Source organism: Crotalus tigris, unplaced genomic scaffold, assembly GCF_016545835.1.
Source record: "Crotalus tigris isolate CLP2741 ecotype Arizona unplaced genomic scaffold, ASM1654583v1 scf7180000019922.184401, whole genome shotgun sequence".
Classification (NCBI taxonomy): domain Eukaryota; kingdom Metazoa; phylum Chordata; class Lepidosauria; order Squamata; family Viperidae; genus Crotalus; species Crotalus tigris.
In genome coordinates, this window is record NW_024097774.1 from 75,320 (window position 1) to 86,538 (window position 11,219).

Consider the following 11,219-nt stretch of genomic DNA (forward strand, 5'->3'; position numbering starts at 1 on the left):
GCGTTGGTCGGTTTTCCCATGGGATCTGGTCTCAGGATCCTTCAGAGTTCTGCTCCAGTTCCTTTCTTATTTTCAGTGCATCTTTCTGAGCCCTGGGATGACGAGGACACGTGTGAAACCTTCAGCTTGGCCAACATTTCACATGGATTCAAGGAGTTGTCACCCAAGCAGCGATCTCTTAAAGTTGGAATTAGGAACAGAGGGTTAGAGCAGAGTTTTCCAACCTTGGCCACTGGAAGATGGGTGGACTTCAACTCCCAGAATTCCCCAGACTGCCAAAAACTGAGTCAGTCACAGGATGACCTGCTTTACAACCTTTGTGACCTATGACTGTAATGGGCAGGCTTCATTACAGTTGTGAATGGAGGATATAGTAAAATATAGCAAACGCACATTAGTTACTCCTGATCTTTGCAACAGTGGGGAATATCTGTAGTTGGGGTGTAGGATGAGGGAGACAGGTCGTTCTCCGAGCTTGTGAGTTGGTTGTTCTGTCCCAGCCTACGTGAGTCCTTGTTAAGCTCACAAGGAGAAATGCCTCTTCCAACAAACAGGCTGGAACTGCAGAAAAAACCCAATCCCCTTTTATTATTCACAGACCTGAGTCAATGTCCAAGGCAAACAAACACAGTCCACAGAAACTCGATCCTCAACACAAACGGTTGCCTTTGGCAACCAGCACCTCCCACAACTTCCCTTTTAATATGCAGCCAAGGCGTGGCTTCCTAATACCTTCTCCTTTGCCTTTGGAGCCGCCCTGTTGCATTCCTCTGTCCCACTCGCTTCTCTTGCCTGCACATTCGTGCATCCTGGATTTGTCCCAGCTGTTCCTCATCACTGTCCAACTCAGGCTTCCAGCACAGCTGTGTCTCAGCCTGAGTGCGAGTAGAGGGGCCAGGCTCCTCGTCAGACTGTAAGTCTTGGAGCTCCTCAGAGCCTTCCTCTGACTCTGATGTCATTCCAGGCCCCTCCTCTGAGTCCTCAGACTCAGCTGCCGGGTCTACTGGCTGACGAGAAATCACAACATTGGTTTCTGAATGTTTTATTACCAGGCTACTTAACATCTTCAGCGGAGTTGAGGGGATGTCAGTGTCAGTATATAGCCCACAAACCCACAGCCACAGCCCACCAGGAATTATCCAGAACCAAACTCAGAAGGATGAAAGAAACAATGTAATCTACAAAATCAACTGTAACCATTGGAACCGATTCTACGTGGGGCAAACACCACGTCAATTAAAAACCAGGATCCACAAACACCGGCTGGCAGTCAAACGCCACCATCCCAAATCCTTAATCTCTACCCACACTGACACCAAACAACACCAGTTCGATTGGAACAACACTAAAATCATCAGCCGTGCAACCACCCACCACACTCGTGGGTTCATCGAAGTCTGGCACTCCACAAGCAACTCCATCAAGAGACACATCTGCCTAGAACCAGCCTACGAACCCGTCAGAATCCAAATCAACCACATAGCCAACGAGGGTTATGCGTGGAGTGTGCGTGGTTTCATGTACTGCCTGCATCCCACAGATGGGGCTTTGCTTGTTTGTGTGGACTGGTTGCTGTCATGCTGTGGCCTGGTACTGGTCCACAGACCAGGAGTTGGGGATCTCTGCTCTAGAGTCTATCTGAACATCAGTGTAGTAATTTAAGGGAATCAATCTGTTTGGTTCCAATAGTTTCACTAAGGCCTGCAATCCACATTTTGCATCTAACTTGGTGACACTTAATTATGAGTGTGTTTACTTAGAAGTCACTCGCAGCAGCCGTACAGGAATGTGTTTGTTAACCAGTACTGTATAGAGGTTGCAGCTTCTGTAGAACATGAATTAGAATAGAGTAAAGTAGAATAGAATAGAATAGAATAGAATAGAATAGAATAGAATAGAATAGAATAGAATAGAATAGAATAGAATAGAATAGAATAGAAATTGGAATATAGAACAGAATAGAATAGAAACTTTATTGTCACTTTGAATGTATACTAATTGGCATATGTTAAAATGAAATTTCGTTGCATTCAGCTCTCAAAGGGTCACCACCTCTGATATACCCTACATAAATATGCATAAATAAATAAATACAGAATTATGCATATACCCACATATATGACACAGAGGAACAACAGTCTAGTTCGGGTTCTGTATACGTGTGCAAGGCGAGAAAAATGAATCTTGCGAGTTTACCAGACGGACGACATAGCTGTCACAGTATCTAGTAGTCCTGTTCTAAATACTTCAAGACCTCCTCCCAGAGGGGAGCAACAGAAACAGACCGTGCAGTGGGTGTGCGGGGTCTGTAACAATGCTCCGAGCTCTAAGCGCATATAAGCGCTTATAAGCAGCATCCTGAATCACGGGAAGCGAGCCTCCTATGATCTTCTCGGCTGTCCTCACCACTCTCTGCGTGGACTGTCTATCTGAGGCTCTGCTGCCACCACACCAGACAGCGATGCAGTTTGTTAAGATGCTCTCAATCGTGCCTCTGTAAAAAGTGGCTAGGACAGAAGGAGGCAGATGTGCTCTCCTCTGACGCAGGCAATACAGAGGCTGGTTTGCACGCTTCACTAAGGACGACGTGTGGAAAGACCAAGTCAGAGTGTTATCTGCACCCCCAGATACTTAACACTGTTGACCACCTCTACAGCTGCATCCTTCATAGTGGAGTATGACTATGCCAGCTCTTTCTGAAATCTACAATGATCTCCTTTGTTTTATCAGTATTTAGAACCAGGTTACTTTTATTGCACCAGCCCACCAGAGCCTTCACCTCTTCCTATAAGCATCTTCACTGTCATCCTGGATGATGATGATGTTGGAAGGGACCTTGGAGGTCATCTAGTCCAACTCCTTACTCAGGCAGGAAACCCTATACTATTTAGAAAAATGACTGTCCAGTCTCTTCTTAAAAACTTCCAGTGTTGGAGCATTCACAGCTTCTGGAGGCTGGTTGTTCCACTGGTTAATTGTTCTCACTGTCAGGAAGTTTCTCCTTAGTTCCAGGTTGCTTCTCTCCTTGATGAGTTTCCATCTGTTGCTTCTTGTCCTGCCTTCAGGGGCTTTGGAGAATAGCTTGACTCCCTCTTCTTTGGGGCAGCCCCTGAGATACTGGAAGACTGCTATCCTGTCCCCCCTCGTTCTTCTCTTCGTTAAATTAGACCTACCCAATTCCAGCAGCCGTTCCTTACACGTTTTATCCTCCAGTCCCCTAATCATCTTTGTTGTTCTTTTCTGCACTCTTTCTAGAGTCTCAACCTCTTTTTTACATTGGGGTGACCAAAACCTGGTGCCTCCTTGGCTAGCTTATGACTCCAGTGCATTATGTAAACCAGGGGTCCCCGATCCCCGATTCGTGCACCAGTACCGGGCTGCAGCACACCATCAACCGGTCTGCACAAACAAGCAAAGCCCCATCCGTGGGATGCAGGCAGCACACAAAACCACACCCCCTCTGTTCTATGGAATAACCTCTCTCCACACAACCGGTCCCTGGTGCCCCAAGGGTTGGGAGTCTCTGATGTAGGGGTAATACTCTTGCCCCCCCCCCCCCGAGGTATGAGGCAGACTTGGATGTCAGCAAAGCAAGCCAACGTTGACCCCGTCTTCCTGCCTCATGAGTTTTAGGCTAGGCAAACTCAACTTCCGAAAGGCCTGCTGGATGCCAGACCAAAGTGGGACACGGGTGGATTCGAACTGGGGCAGGGAAGGTAACCAGTGTGGCTGATGGCACCAAATAACTTTGGGGCTGGGATAAATAAACTTTGATTGCAATAAAGGTAAGCTTGGACTTAATAACCGCAACTGGGACTGGGAGTTTCACCGCTAAGTGTGACATGGTCACCAAATAAGATGGCCCCAGGACTGCTTCGCTTAGCAACGGCAAGCCTGGCGGGCCCGTCTCCTGCCGTAACTCCAGACAGGCGGATCGTGAAGTGGACAGAGTTCCAGGTAAGGAGCGAGGGGGTGTTTACGGGAGGCTGGAGGGTCCTGGAAGACCCAGCGCCGGCTGCACAAAAGTTGGGGTGCTGCCGCAATGCACCCCGACCTCAGGGAGGCTGAGAAAATAATACAGGTAGTCCTTAACTTACGACCGCAATGAAGCCCGGAATTTCTGTTGCAAAGTGAGACATTGTGACTTTTGCCCCATTTTGCGACCTCGTTTGCGAATCGCTGCAGTGTGTTAAGCGAATTGCCTGGTCATTAATGGAATCGGGTTCCCGCCTTTGACTTGGCCTGACAGATGTCAGCTGGGAAGGGAGGGAGTGGGGGTCACATGACCCTGGGACCGTGCAACTGACATAGAGACATGCCAGTTGCCAAGCAACTTGAATTTGGACCACACGATAATGGGAATGGGGCAATGGTTGGAACTGTGGGAATAGAAGAGAATAAAATGGAATAGGGAACGGAATGGAACAGAACTGAATAGAATAGAATGAACAACAGAATAGGGAATGGAATGGAATGGAATGGAATAGAATAGAATAGAATAGAATAGAATAGAATAGAATAGAATAGAATAGAATAGAATAGAATAGAATGGAATATATGGAATGGAATGGAATAGAATAGAATAGAGAAAGAATAGAATAGAATAGAATAGAATAGAATAGAATAGAATAGAATAGAATAGAATAGAATAGAATAGAATAGAATAGAATAGAAGGGACCTTGGAGGTCTTCTAGTCCAGCCCCCCACTCAAGCAAGAGAACCTACACCATCTCAGACAAGTGACTGTCTAGTCTCAAAAATCTCCAGGGATGGAGCGCCCACGATTTCTGGAGGCAAGCTGTTCCACTGGTTAATTCAATCAATGAATCAATAAATCAGAATAGAGCTGGAAGGGATCTTGGACCTTGGAGCGTCCACAATTTCTGGAGGCCAGCTGTTCCACTGGTTAATTGTCCTCACTGTTAGGAAGTTTCTCCTTAATTCCAGGTTGTTTCTCTCTTTGGTCAGTTTCCAACCATTGTTTCTCGTCCTTCCCTCTGGTGCTTTGGGGAATAACTTGCCCCCTTCCTCTTCTTTGTGGCAGCCCCTCAAATGTTGGAAGAATGCTATCATGTCTCCCCTATTTCTTCTTTTCTCTAGACTAGCTAACAGACCCAAGTCCCGCAGCCGTTCCTCGTATGTTTTAGTCTCCAGGCCTTGGATCATCTCAGTTGCTCGTCTCTGATTTTTTCCAAAGTCTCAACATCTTTTTAGTGACAAGATGACCAAAATTGGCCACAGTATTCCAGGTGTGGCCTCACTAGGGCTTTATAAAGCGGTACTAATACCTCCCATGATCTTGTTTCTATGCCTCTGTTTATACAACCCAGGATTAGTTTAGGTAATTCAGAGATTCAATTCGGTAGTTGAAATATCGGGTGAACTCTGGTGACTCTTCCGTAGAGCTGAAATAACCTTTAGGATGGTATTTTCACTGGCTCGTGTTAATGTTTTGGTCTCCTGGCAGAGTGCTGACTACTGTGCAGTTGAGTTCAAGGGCTGGAAACAAAAAAAACCCGAGAAGATATGTGGAGACCTTGGCTCTCTGATTTTTTATTTTATTTTGCAGATTCTTCATTACCCAAACAAACCACCAAGCTCAGAGAGCACCAAGGACTTTACAAATGAACTTTGAATTGCAGATATTAGAATAGAATACAGCTGGAAGGAACCTTGGAGGTCTTCTAGTCCAGCCCCCTGCTCAAGCAGGAGAACCTGTATCATCTCAGACAAGTGACTGTCTTGTCTCTTCTTAAAATCCTCCAGGGATGGAGCACCCACGATTTGTGGTGGCAAGCTGTTCCACCGGTTAATTGTCCTCCCTGTCAGGAAGTTTCTCCTTAATTCCAGGTTGCTTCTCTCTTTGGTCAGTTTCCAACCATTATTTCTCGTCTTTCCCTCTGGTGCTTTGGAGAATAATGTGACCCCCTTTTCTTCTTTGTGGCAGCCCCTCAAATAATGGAACCCTTTACTACTCCATCGTATTAAAACACAGTCCTAGATGCTTTTATGTCTACTCTTACTTACTCCCAAATAAAAGGGCTGTGGACTGCAGCTTTAAAAGTGTTAGATGGAGCTGAGGTTCATGTATGAAGTTCACTTTTTAACAGGGGCCTTTGTGTATATTCAGAAGCGTCGTTTTCATTATATTTTTCTTGAGATTCAATTTTGAGCTTTTGTACAGTCCTTGACTTACTACAGTGGAACAGCTGGCCACCATAAATCGTGGGCGCTCCATCGGTGGAGGTTTTTCAGAAGAGACTGGACAGCCATTTGTCTCAGATGGTACAGGTCCTCCTGCTTGAGCAGGGGGCTGGACTAGAAGACCTCCAAGGTCCCTTCCAGCTCTATTCCTATTTATTGATTCATTGATTGAATTAACCAGTGGAACAGCTTGCCACCAGAAATCGTGGATGAGCCATCGCTGAAGGTTTTTAAGAAGAGATTGGACAGTCACTTGTCTGAGATGGTGTAGCTTCTCCTGCTTGAGCAAGGGGCTGGACTAGAAGACCTCCAAGGTCCCTTCCAGCTCTATTCTATTCTATTACCCGTACAGGCTACGTCTTCAAGATCTCGGCTGAAATAAATCACAACCACCACCAGGTGGCAGGCACGAGACGCGGAAAACATCAAGAGGACATTCTCCTTTTTTCTAGCCCAGCTGTTTTAATCCAAAGGATCCGGCAGGATTTCAGAGTTGTGTCATTAAAAGAAACAAAGCGGCAGAAATCAAGGCAGAGCGGAGATCATCACAGCAGGGAGGAGGTTGAAGAAGGTGAGATTTCTCCGGCAGTCCTCAACCTACGACCACATCTGAGACCAAAATCTATGTTGCTAAGCGGGACGTTTGCTAAGTGAGATTTGCCCCATTTGACGACTTTTCTTGCCACTGTTCTGCAATCCCTGAAGTTGTTAAGTCCGCAACCCGCTTGTTAAGTGAATCTGGCTTCCCCATTGATTTTGCTCGTCAGAAGGTCGCAAAAAAAAAAAAAAATACAGGAGGATCTGGACAGACTGGAACACTGGGCGCTATCGAACAAAATGAAATTCAATGATGAAAAAAGTAAAGGTTCTACATTTAGCCAAGAAAAACCAAATGCACAGATGCAGTATAGGGGGTACCTTGCTCAATAGTAGCAACTGTGGGAGGGATCTCGGAGTCCTAGTGGACGATCCCTTAAACAGGAGCCAGCTGTGTGCTGCAGCTGCCAAAAAAGCCCACACAGTGCTGGGCTGCATCAAGAGAGGGATAGAATCAAGATCACGTGAAGGGTTAATACCACTTTACAAGGCCTTGGTAAGGCCACACTTGGAATACGGCATCCAGTTTTGGTCACCAGGATGTAAAAAAGATGTTGAGACTCTAGAAAGAGTGCAGAGAAGAGCAACAAAGATGATTACGGGACTGGAGGCTAAAATATATAAGGAACGGCTGCTGGAATTGGGGATGTCTAGTTTAATGAAGAGAAGGACCAGGGGGGACATGATAGCAGCCTTCCAGTATCTCAGGAACTGCCCCAGAGAAGAGGGAGTCAAGCTATTCTCCAAAGCGCCTGAAGGCAGGACAAGAAGAAGCAACGGATGGAAACTCATCAAGGAGAGAAGCAACCTGGAACTAAGGAGAAACTTCCTGACAGTTAGAAAAATTAACCAGTGGAACCACCTGCCTCCAGAAGCGGTGAATGCTCCAACACTGGAAGCTTTTAAGAAACGACTGGACAGCCATTTGTCTGAAATGGTACAGGGTTTCTTACTTGAGCAGGGGGGTTAGACTAGATGACTTTCAAGGGTCCATTTTCCTTCCCACATTATTATTATTATTATTATTATTATTATTATGGGATCACGCGGACCTTGCAACCATCATATATGTGAGTCAGTTGCCCAGCCTCCAAATTTTGATCACGTGAGCATGGGGGATGCTGCAACAGTCATAAGTATGAAGCAGGGTGATAAGTTGCTTCGTTCAGTGCCGCTGTAGCTTTCAATGGTCACTAAAGGGAACTGTCCTACGTTGAGGACTACCCTGAGTGGCTTTCAGATTCCTGACTCAATCCTGAGAGGAAACCGAGAATTGTCGTTTGTTCACCCAGCATGTTTGTCAGAAAGCAGATGTGGATATTGCTCGGCTTATGACCGCGATGGAAACCAGAATCTCCATAGCTGAGCAAGGTGGTTGGTGAATAATAATAATAATACAAGCAAGGGTAGAACCAATAGTAATAGGTGCCTTGGGTGCAATCCCAAAACAACTGGAGCACCACTTGGACACCATCATCGGCATTGACAAATTCGCCATTAGTCAATTGCAAAAGGCGGCCTTACTAGGAACTGCTTCCATCCTGCGACGATATCTGTAATACCATCAAACATCCACATCTGCCCATCCCAGGTCCTGGGTAAGGACTCGATAGATAGACAAAAATGCCAAATCCAGTCTGAACATCTGGCTAACTGTACGATGATCAATAATAATAAAGTTGGAAGGGACCTTAGAGGTCATCTAGTCCAACACCCTGCTCAGGGAGGAAACCCTATACCATTTCAGCTAAATGGCTGTCCAGTCTCTTCTTAAAAACTTCCACTGTTGGAGCATTCACCGCTTCTGGAGGCAGGTGGTTCCACTGGTTAATTGTTCTCACTGTCAAGAAGTTTCTCTTTAGTTCCAGGATGCTTCTCTCCTTGATGTGTTTCCACCCGTTGCTTCTTGTCCTGCCTTCAGGGGCTTTGGAGAATAGCTTGATCCCCTCTTCTTTGGGGCAGCCCCTGAGATACTGGAAGACTGCTATCCTGTCCCCCCTCGTCCTTCTCTTCATTAAACTAGACATACCCAATTCCAGCAACTGTTCCTTATATGTTTTAGCCTCCAGTCCTCTGATCATCTTTGTGAATCACATGGTTGTTACGTGAATCTGCTCTCCCCCCCCCACTGTCTTTGCTTTTCATAAGATAGCTGGGAAGGTTGCAAATGGTGACCAGATGATCCCGGGATGCTACCACTTCATCAACACCTGGGTGGCCCAATTTTGATCACATGACTGTGGAAGGTTGCTGCAATTTTTCCAAATGCAAGGACCGTGTTGCAAGTTTTTCGGTGTCTTGTAACATCAACCAGTTGCTAAAAGAGTGGTTGTAAATCAAGAACTATCTGTCATATATTATTGGGGACGCCTTGGGTGGAATCTGAATACAATAGAGCTGGAAGGGACCTTGGAGGTCTTCTAGTCCAGCCCCCAGCTCAAGCAGGAGAACCTATACCATCTCAGACAGGTGACTGTCCAGTCTCTTCTTAAAAACCTCCAGTGATGGGGCGCCCACGATTTCTGGTGGCAAGCTGTTCCATTGATTAACTGTCCCCACTGTCAGGAAGTTTCTCCATAATTCTAGGTTGCTTCTCTCCTTGATGAGTTTCCAACCATTATTTCTTGTCCTGCCCTCTGGTGCTTTGGAGAATAACGTGACCCCCTCTGCCTTGTTCTTGACTATCTGTAACATTTTATTGGTGACACCTTGGGTGAAACCTGCCCATTACACAGTACATTATTTTAAATTATTCACCTCTCCCGTCTGAAACACTTGTTTCCGGCAAGCCATCGTTTAAGTAAACTTAGCCCCAGAATGTAAAACGGACAAGCTATCTTATCTCTGTGCCTTTGACATGTTCAGGCTTGTGAAATGATTGTAGAATCTCTAGTTGGAGAATGAGTTTGTTTGCTTTCTTGTTTCCTGATCAAGGGCAAATTACTTTGGTGCTGCAAATGTCGATTATTATTAAATCAGCCGTCCACTGTTGGAGCCAGCCTTTCCAGAAGGCTGAAGAAATGAATAGAATAAAACTGGAAGGGACCTTGGAGGTCTTCTAGTCCAGCCCCCCGCTCGAGCAGGAGAACCTATACCATCTCAGATAGGTGGATGTCCAGTCTCTTTTTAAAAACCTCCAGTGATGGAGCACCCACGATTTCTGGTGGCAAGCTGTTCCACTGGCTGATTGTCCTCACTGTTAGGAAGTTTCTCCTTAGTTCCAGGGCCCCTTGTTCAAGTTGGTCAAGATCTTTTTGGATCCTGTGTTTGTCTTCTGGGGTGTTGGCTACACCTGTCGGTTTGGTGTCATCTGTGAATCTGATGAGTTCCCCTTCAATTCCTTCATCTAAGTCATTGATGAAGATGTTGAAGAGTCCTGGGCCTAAGATGGTACCCCACTGCTTACTCCTCTCCATGTGTAGGTAGTGCCGTTGAGGACTACTCGTTGAGTATGGTTTGCCAGCCAGCTATAGATCCATCTGGTGGTGATGTTTTCTATCTACCTTCTACCTTTTCTTATCATGTCATCCCTCGTCCTTCTCTTCATTAAACTGGACATCCCCAATTCCAGCAACCGTTCCTTATATATGTTTTAGCCTCCAGTCCCCGGATCATCCTTTTTGCTCCTCTCTGCACTCTTTCCAGAGTCTCAACATCTTTTTTACAGTAATCGTGGATGCAGAACAGGGTTGGGACCAGTCTGATTTCTGAAGGGAGGAAGTTCTGTAGAGCAGGGGCCACTGTGGAAATAGCCCATCTTCCAGTTCCCACCAGCTGACACTCTTTGATTGAGGGTGTCTGCAACATGCCCAACTTGCTAGCTCAGAGGTCCCCAACTTTTTGGGCACCAGGGACCGGTTCCATGGAGAGAGGTCTTTCCGTGGACCAGAGGGTGCGTGGTTTTGTGTGCTGCCTGCATCCCACGGATGGAGCTTTGCTTGTTTGTGCGGACCGGTTGCTGGCATGCCATGGCCCAGTACTGGTGCACAGACCAGAAGTTGGGGGCCCCTGTGCATGATAAAATTGGACAGGTTTAATAATAATAATAATAATAATAATAATAATAATAATAATAATAATAATAAAGTTGGAAGGGACCTTGGAGGTCATCTAGTCCAACCCCCTGCTCAGGAAGGAAACCCTATGCCATTTTGGACAAATGGCTGTCCAGTCTCTTCTTAAAAACTTCCAGTGTTGGAGCATTCACCACTTCTGGAGACAGGTGGTTCCACTGGTTAATTGTCCTCACTGTCAGGAAGTTTCTCCTTAGTTCCAGGTTGCTTCTCTCCTTGATTAGTTTCCATCCATTACTTCTTATCCTGCCTTCAGGCGCTTTGGAGAATTGCTTGACTCCCTCTTCTTTGGGGCAGCCCCTGAGATGTTGGAACGCTACTATCATGTCCCCCCTCGTCCTTCT